The following is an 8,676-nucleotide window of genomic DNA, read 5'->3' as shown; positions in this document are numbered from 1 at the left end:
TGGACCGACCCGGCCTTCCCGCGCTCCCCATGCCCCGCCCACCCTCTCCGCTGCTCGCCCTGGAAAATAATAATAATAATCGACAGGAATGACCCTCAAGCAGTGTCACCTCCAGAAGCAAGGAGAATCCCTCACCTTGTAGGCTTTTCAGGGTCAAGGATCGCGGAAGTCCTTTCGATTTAGCATTTAAAGGAAGCGCTCAAAATTAATCTCCCTCAATTGACTATCCCGGCAGAAAGCACCTCCCTGTCCGGATGCGCCCTTCCTTGTCGCTTGACCTCACTCAGGTACCCCCTCCCTCACACACCATTTCCTCTTCCTCCCTTTACTTCTCTGGGCGGCCAATGGAGAGTAAAGGGGCTTTCGCGTTTGACCTTGAATTTACCTTGCCAGGATTCTTTCCGGTCCTGTGTTTCAGGGGCTTTCAAACTTTGGACCAAGACCCACCGCAGGAAATGGTTTACAAAAACAGACCCAGGCATGTGTGACCACATTCATTTGTTGATAATATGTATTACAGTTACATGTATAAAAATGCATTATGTATGTTTTTATGTGGACAAGAAAGAAACTTCTCTACCCTTCTAGGTTCTTTCAGCTACTCTAATAATTAAATCCACATGAGACAGATTAGCAAGAGAAAATAACTACATTTCATTACATTCGTATTAATAGGAACTCCACATGAGCGAGTCAGAGACCCACATACGTGAGAGGTTCAGAGACACAAAGGAAAAATGAGATATCTATGGCATTTTGAGCAAAGGATGAGGTAAGGTGCTTGAGGCTTCAGAAGGAGGGCAAAGTTTGCCCTTCCCTATAGATAGATCATAGGTTATATTTCTGATAACTCATAATGGGCAAGACCCCCAATTTGAATTCTTTAAGGGAGAGGTAAAAGTTTCTCCTGAACTGGCAGGGTCTCCATTGCCTTCAGCCAAAAATAATTCACATGTCACAAAAAGACAACTACCATATGGTTTCACTTATATATGTGGAATCTAAACACAAAACAAAACAAAACAAAAAAACACAAGTGAACAAACAAACCAAAAACAGACTCATAGAAACAGAGATCATGTTGATGGTTGCCAGAGGGGAGGGTGATGGTGGGGTGGAGGGATGGGTGAAAAGGATGAAGAGAAATGTAGTCAATAATATTGTGATAAATTTGCACAGTGATAGATGATTACTAGACTTGGTGTGGTGTTCATATTGTCAAATCACTATATTCTACACCTGAAACTAATATTATATTGTATACCAACTATACTTAAATAAAAATAAAATTTTAAAAAATTAAAATAAAAAATCATGTATGTTATGCCCAGATTTCAGGATCCCCAAGAAACCACATCAGGGAGCCAGCCAGTCCGATGCAAAAGCATAAGAGTCTTTATTTGAGCTAGCTCGGCTCCCCCACCTTGCCGACGCAGCGACAGGAAGCAGAGAGAGAGAGAACTCTGTGTGGAGAGGGGTTTTATAGGGGGTTGGAGTAAGGGGAGGAGAAAGGGCTGTGGCCTTGCCGATTGGCCAGGCACAAGTCGGTGTCTTGTTCCTGGGTGTGGCTAGCAGAGGCTTAGACTTCCAGGAAGAAGCTCCTTGCCAAGCACATGGCCAAGGCAAGATGGAGGGCCTAGCCCTTACCCTGGGGCAAGATGGAGGGCCTAGCCCTTACCCTGGGGCAAGATGGAGGGCCTAGCCCTTACCCTGGGGCAAGATGGAGGGCCTAGCCCTTACCCTGGGGCAAGATGGAGGGCCTAGCCCTTACCCTGGGGCAAGATGGAGGGCCTAGCCCTTACCCTGGGGCAAGATGGAGGGCCTAGCCCTTACCCTGGGGCAAGATGGAGGGCCTAGCCCTCGCCCTTTCAATGTACATGCCAACGTGGCATACCTTGAGGAAGACTGTTCTGAACCTTTTCATTTACATATATTGCAAAATGTTTCCAAAACAATATTTATCCTTCCATGCTATGCATTCTGCATTGTTTTATTCTATCACATAGCTTTTTTGTTTTTTAAATTACTTTCCCCCTTTTTATTGCATAGCATTTTTTTTTAAAATGCTGGTTGAAAACCACTGAACTGATTTTGTAAACCACCATGCTCTCTATGAATTTCTAAAGCAGTCTACTGTTCCCACTCTCTCACTTTTTTAAATCCCTTTCCCTAATCTTTCAGTGTTCTGAAATATCAGCTCTGTCTTTTTCCCTTCTAGCTTTACACTACCTCACTTGTCCATTTCTGTGTTTATAGTTTTACCACATTTGCTCTGCAAATAACTTTTTCTATACTCTGTTCAGAAATCGATGCTGGACTTGATAACTGCTGATAAGCTGGTGTGTGTTAGGACAGGAATGCAGATGAATCATTTTTTTCTGAATTTCCTGGAAGAGGAAAAGACACAGACAGGCATATAGGCAAATATAAAGGAACTAGGCTAGCATGCCTCTAAACACCGTGAAAGGCAGTAACTGAATGATATAGATAGATAAGGATTTCTGAGACTTTAGCAGGCAGTGAAGAGAAAGCCACCAATTTTGCCACATTGATTCATTTAAAAAAATTCCTGACCATGTTTGAACTTTCACACACTTTTGACTCTCAGATTCTAACAAGAGAGCAAATTATTTGTTTGGCAGTAGAGTGGAATCAGAATTCAGACATTTCAGAATAAGCAGGGCTAGATGTACACGAGAGATGCTCAAATATATTGATCCTATGATCCCACAACTGTCTGTATTCCACATCTTCATTTCTTTGACCAAAACAAAATTGAGAGGCCAAAATATTGAGCTTTCGGGAATCACACACGCCTCAGCTTTCTTTCAGAGTTCAGGGAAGGTCAAAGGGAAGAGTCTAACTCAGCCTATCTTAACTTCACACCCTAAATATTTACTCTGACTCTCATAGACCTATTTCCTCTTTTCCTTTTGGAATTATTCTCATTTGTCTGCTCCTTCTCATTTCTTCCTTCTGTGGCAGAACCTGGACTAGAATTTCAATCTCCTGACATCAAGCCTAGTGCCCTTTTACAGCAGCTTGAGGGAATGGAAGCTGAGGAGAATTAGGAAGGAAAATGAATAAAAAGGAAGAAAGTAGGATGCTGGTCCACCTTGATCTCCCCGCCACCCACCTAAGATCTGAAGGCAAAGCAGTGAAAGAAACACTGGATTGGAAAGCTAAGGACATCGATCTGATCTTGGCCCTGTCACTCAACACTTGATCTTCCTGACCTTAAGTAACTAATTTCCTCCTATGGCTTCCTTTTGCTCATTTGTAAAATAGGGAAAATGTCACTGATGTGGATGGGTTAATGTGAGGCAAGTGACGTAATGCCTGTGAAAGCATTCTACAAGCAGCATGGTTAATCACGAAAGGCAAGATGCAGTCTCACTGGCAAGTTTGTTTTCACCAAAGAAACCCAGTGGTGAAGACCTGAGGTCTTTCATGCAAATGATTTAAGTAGTTTGAGTCACCCGAAGCTCAAGAAATCAATGTTAATCTTCACTTATTATTTATCCTCTGGCTTTACCTGTTCTTTGTTAATTTACACAGAATTTATATAAGCAAGAAGACTACATTTCCCTAGAGAATCTTTAGAGAATTTTTTTTTGTCCACTAGCACTTCTTGGTCTTATATATGCCTGATTTATTCTTTCTAGTCTAGTCTATTTGGAAAGTTAGCCTTTCCTTAATCTCTCCTTGCTATTCTAATGACAACTTGGCTATGGATTGATATTGATATGAAAAGCATAACAAAAAGTTAGTGCTGGAAAGGATTGCAATAAACAGCACAGGCAATCCTTTATTTTATGGGACTGGGATGATTTAGGCAGACATAAGAAGTGATTTGCCCAAGTTAGCAGAGGGGGCTAAAGAAAGATTAAAGAATTTAAATATAGTTGATAAAAATAGTCAAATTGGGAGCTTTCCCCTCCTTGCATGCAAACTGGAGAATTTACTCACATGTATGTTAAAAATATCAGTGTACCGACCTAAAATTATGTGTCACTTTATGTAATGTTGCACTTGTAATAGAGTTAGAATACAGCAATGATTCCCAAACTTTACCTACATCAGAACCACCTAGAGGACTTGTTAAAACCCAGGTTGCTGGGCCCCAACACCAGAACTTTTGGTTTAGTAGGTGAGAGCTGAGAATTTTCATTTCTAACAAGTTCCCAAGTGATGCTGATACTGCTGGTACCGGGACTGCACTTGGAGAACCATTGAGCTGGAATCTCTATTTAAAAAAAAACAAACACAGTATAAGCTTCAAGGGTGCTATTCTTTAAAAAAAAAATTATTGATTTCAGAGAGGAAGGGAGAGGGAGGGGGAGATTAAAACATCAGTGATGAGAGAGAATTATTGATTGGCTGCATCCTGCACGCCCCCTACTGAGGACCAAGCCTGCAAACGCCCCCCCCCCCCACAAACCCACACACGTGCCCTTGGCTAGAGTCCAACCCGGACCCTTTAGTCCTCAGGCTGATGCTCTATCCACTGAGCCAAACCAGCTAGGGCCCTATTTTTTAGGAGTTCACAAAACTGCGTGGTTAGAGAAATCTGTGTTATGATTTGTGTTAGCACTCTTTTGTCACAAAACTTAATTCTCTGCTAACAATCAAGTAATCTATTTAGAATATTGATAGAGAAAGGCTTAAGGCAGAGACTCTCAAACATTAGTCTATGTCATAATCGCCTAGGACAGTGGTCGGCAAACTCATTAGTCAACAGAGCCAAATATCAACAGTACAACAATTGAAATTTCTTTTGAGAGCCAAATTTTTTTAAACTTAAACTATACAGGTAGGTACATTGTTATTAACTTAATTAGGGTACTCCTAAGCTGGCCTTTGCTAAAAACGTCCTCAATCTGAGGACCTCTCTGAGGTCGACCCCTTCCAACTCTCCCATCCTCAACTCGTGCATGAATCCCGCGCCTCCCCCATGCTGCGTATCCCGCCCCCCACTTCTTCTAACGCCACTTCTTCAAAATAGACTCGCCCAGGCCGAAAACCGACTTCTGCACATGGGCCACGAACTTTCAATTGCACTGTACATGCGCGCCCGCACATGGTATTTTGTGGAAGAGCCACACTCAAGGGGCCAAAGAGCCGCATGTGGCTCACGAGCCGCGGTTTGCCGACCACTGGCCTAGGGTACTTGTTAAGGATACAAATCCCTGCTACCTTCTCCCTACTCCATCCCCTCAAATGAAAGAGCTAGGTTCCTTGATGACAAAGATGTAGTCCTGATCATTATTATATCCCTAGGGTCTGGGTGTTATATAAGTAATGTTGAATGAATGAATGAATGAATGTGATAGACTGTTACATAGGTAGCTCCTGATGAATTATGCCTTCTGGTAATAATGTCCTTGTGTTGTACCCACACACATGTTTTATTGTTTTCAAGTTTTATTGTAGGCTTTGCTGCTGGATACAAAATAAAGGCATAAAACTGTCAACAGTAGGGCAGTACCTACAAAGTCTAAGCTGTAAAAACCATTTCAAAATATAAACTGATTTTTGAAATACATTGTGTCAAAAGCTGCCCATATGAATACTTTTGGTATAAAACAGTAACATTTCCCTTGATAAGCAGACAAAATCCATTCATTACCTTGCACACATTCCCATCTCCTTGTAATTGCTCTACCTGGTCTAGTCTCAACCACTCTTATTAGTCACAACTCATTTCTGTCCCTTCACAGGCGTAGAGAAGACTGGGCTTGTGACCTGTATAGCCAATAGGATGTTAGCAAACATGATGCAAGCAGAAAATTGAGACCTGCATGTACAGAAGTGGGTCTCTCCCTCTTGGAACTTAGCTGCCAGCTGCCCTGCTGTAAGAAAGCCAATTTAATCTACTAGCAAATAAGAAGCTATGTGGAGGAGAACAATAGCACTCTTGCCCAGCGGTCGGTCGGCAACTGGTGGTCCGTAAGGTGTGAAAGGTGGCGACCACTGGTTTAAGGAAACCTAGCTGACCAACACCAGCTGATTGTAACTGCTAAACCAATAACTTAGTTGAATGAGTGACCTACGCCAGTATCACCTAGCATGCATAAAAAACACTCAGCTGAGCCCAGCTTGTCTACAGAGTCATGATAAATAAGAAATTGTTGTTTCTGGCCACTTGGTTTCAGAGTGGTTTGTTATGCAGCAACAGATAAATGACATGATGTGTACATTTTGGTGTGATCTCTATTCTTCACAGAGTTTGATTCTTGGTCATGTTTGGTTACAATGAAGACATTGGTTCTTTTGGGAAAAATCAAAGTATGAGCATACAGAGGTTTTCTCACTTTGCAAACATGTTTGGAAACTTGAAACTGATGCAAATTGAGAGGTTTTTTACGGTTCTGGGGCCCAGATGATACCTGAAATGCCCTTGAGATATTGTTAAGGGCAAAGTGGTGCTTAAGGCGGGACCATTGTCTATGGCTGTTTTTATTTCCTTCCCTCAGCATCCCCTTGGCTTTCCAGTCTCACATTCCTCTTATTTTCCTCATGTTTTCTGTTTTGTGTACTTGTTTGTTTTGTCTTTCTTTTCTTATATGTCCACCTCTAAGCCTCTAGTGGCTAATAGCAGAGACACAATGATGTATGTTTCTTTTTATTTTCTGCCTTTTGCCACTGTATATAGAGATATAAAAAATATGGATACTTGCCCTAGCCAGTTTGGCTCAGTGGATAGAGCATCGGCCTGTGGACTGAAGGGTCCCAGGTTCTGTTCCGGTCAAGGGCACATGCCTTGGTTGTGGGCTCAATCCCCAGTAGGGGGCGTGCAGGAGGCAGCTGATCAATGATTCTCTCTCATCTTTGATGTTTCTGTCTTTCTCTTCCTCTCCCTTCCTCTCCGAAGTCAATAAAAATATATTTAAAAATATGGATACCAACAAAAATGAAACCAAAGTAGTCCTGGCCAGTTTTCTCAGTGGTTAGAGCATCAGCCCATGAATGAAAGGGTCGTGCCTTCGATTCCTGGTCAAGAGCACGTATTTCGGTTGCAGGTTTGATCCCCCAGACCAGGGCACATGCAGGAGGTGGCTAGTTGATTAGTCGCTCTCACAGCCATGTTTCTCTCTCTCTCCTCCCTCCCTCCTCCCTACCCCCCCCCACTTAGCCAAAGTAATCACAATTATGTTCAATTATGTTTGTGATTCCAATTCTGAATTACATTTATAATCCTGGGGCACTGATGTTTCAACTGCTCAATTCACACATTATATCATACAAAAAAATTATTCAGTGCCTTCTCTGACAAGTCACAAAGTAGGCACAAAATATATGTTGCATGGACGAAGGGAATTCACTAATCTCAATGAGATTACAATCATTCATTTTCAGATTCTTTAAAAAATGTGTGCTCTTGAAAAGAAAAGGTAACTTTACAGTTTATTTGTTTAGGCCCCATACTTAAACTTGATTAGAAAAAATGGAAGATAATCTATCATTTATCATTCAGTAATGGCCTGTAAAGAGAGAGGAACAATGATCTTAATTCAAGTATATTCATTGTCTTCTTTTTTAAAAAATGACTTATTTACTATTATTATTATTTTTAAGTGATTTCAGAGAGAGGAAGGGAGACGGAGAGAGAGATAGAAACATCAATGATGAGAGAGAATCATTGATCAGCTGCCTCCTGCATGTCCCCTACTGGGGATCATGCCCAAAACGCAGGCATGTGCCTGGACCAGGAATCAAACTGTGATCTCCTCGTTCATGGGTCGCCACTCAACCACTGAGCCACACTGGCTAGGATTCATTGTCTTCTTAATGGGCAACTCTATTCATTTTTGAAACATTGGACTGAAATCACATGTATCTTTGGGGGCACTTCTTATTTGTGAAGGACCATGTAGATTTAATTTTTTTTAATTAAAGCTTTAGAAAGAGCACTATAGATGATCTAGCTCAATGGCACTTATTAGAGCTGAAGAAAATAAAGGCCAAAATGTGTAACTTGTCCATGGTCACTCAAATGTATGAAATTTCTCATCATTGGTGAGATGTAAATGTGTGTCTTCTGAAGTTGTCACTATTTATGAAAAAAAAAAATAACCAACTCAGAGTAAAACACAACCTACAATGAATCAATAGTACTCTTTTAGTAAAGATACTGTAAATATATAAACATCCTATATAATGTTGCCATGAACCAAAAATGGCTATAAAAAATAAAATCTATTTTTTTAAAACTGTAGAAATGGTTTTGATAGATTTGGCTGGGTCTGTCCCCTACTTATTCTCCTCAGCTCATTGTACATTCCTGGACCTTCATTACCCTGATTGAGATCCCACCACTCTTTCCCTCCCATTGAAGTATGGTAGCAATCATCTCAGGTAAAAAATGTAGTTTAACTCTAACCCTGCTGTTTGGTTTCTGTACTTATTTTCTTGCTAAAAATAATAGGAAAGTTATTTTAATTTTCTGAATTATATAAATCACCCCATTCGATTAAATACCCTATTGATTGTAATGTGAATATCCCATTGGTTGTAGTCATACTGGTCTTAGAAAGCACATTTTCCTTTACCTGGGAAGAACAGCACAATTATCCCAAGGTCAGAGGGCTCCAGTTAACGTGTCCCTGTTGACCCAGTGATCCGGAGACCCAAAACTATAATTTAGATAACATGCTTAAGTAAAACTGCTTCTGC

Source organism: Myotis brandtii, unplaced genomic scaffold (genome assembly GCF_000412655.1).
Source record: "Myotis brandtii unplaced genomic scaffold, ASM41265v1 scaffold834, whole genome shotgun sequence".
NCBI classification, from domain to species: Eukaryota; Metazoa; Chordata; class Mammalia; order Chiroptera; family Vespertilionidae; genus Myotis; species Myotis brandtii.
The sequence above is the reverse complement of the archived record's forward strand: the minus strand, read 5'-3'. Positions refer to the sequence as shown.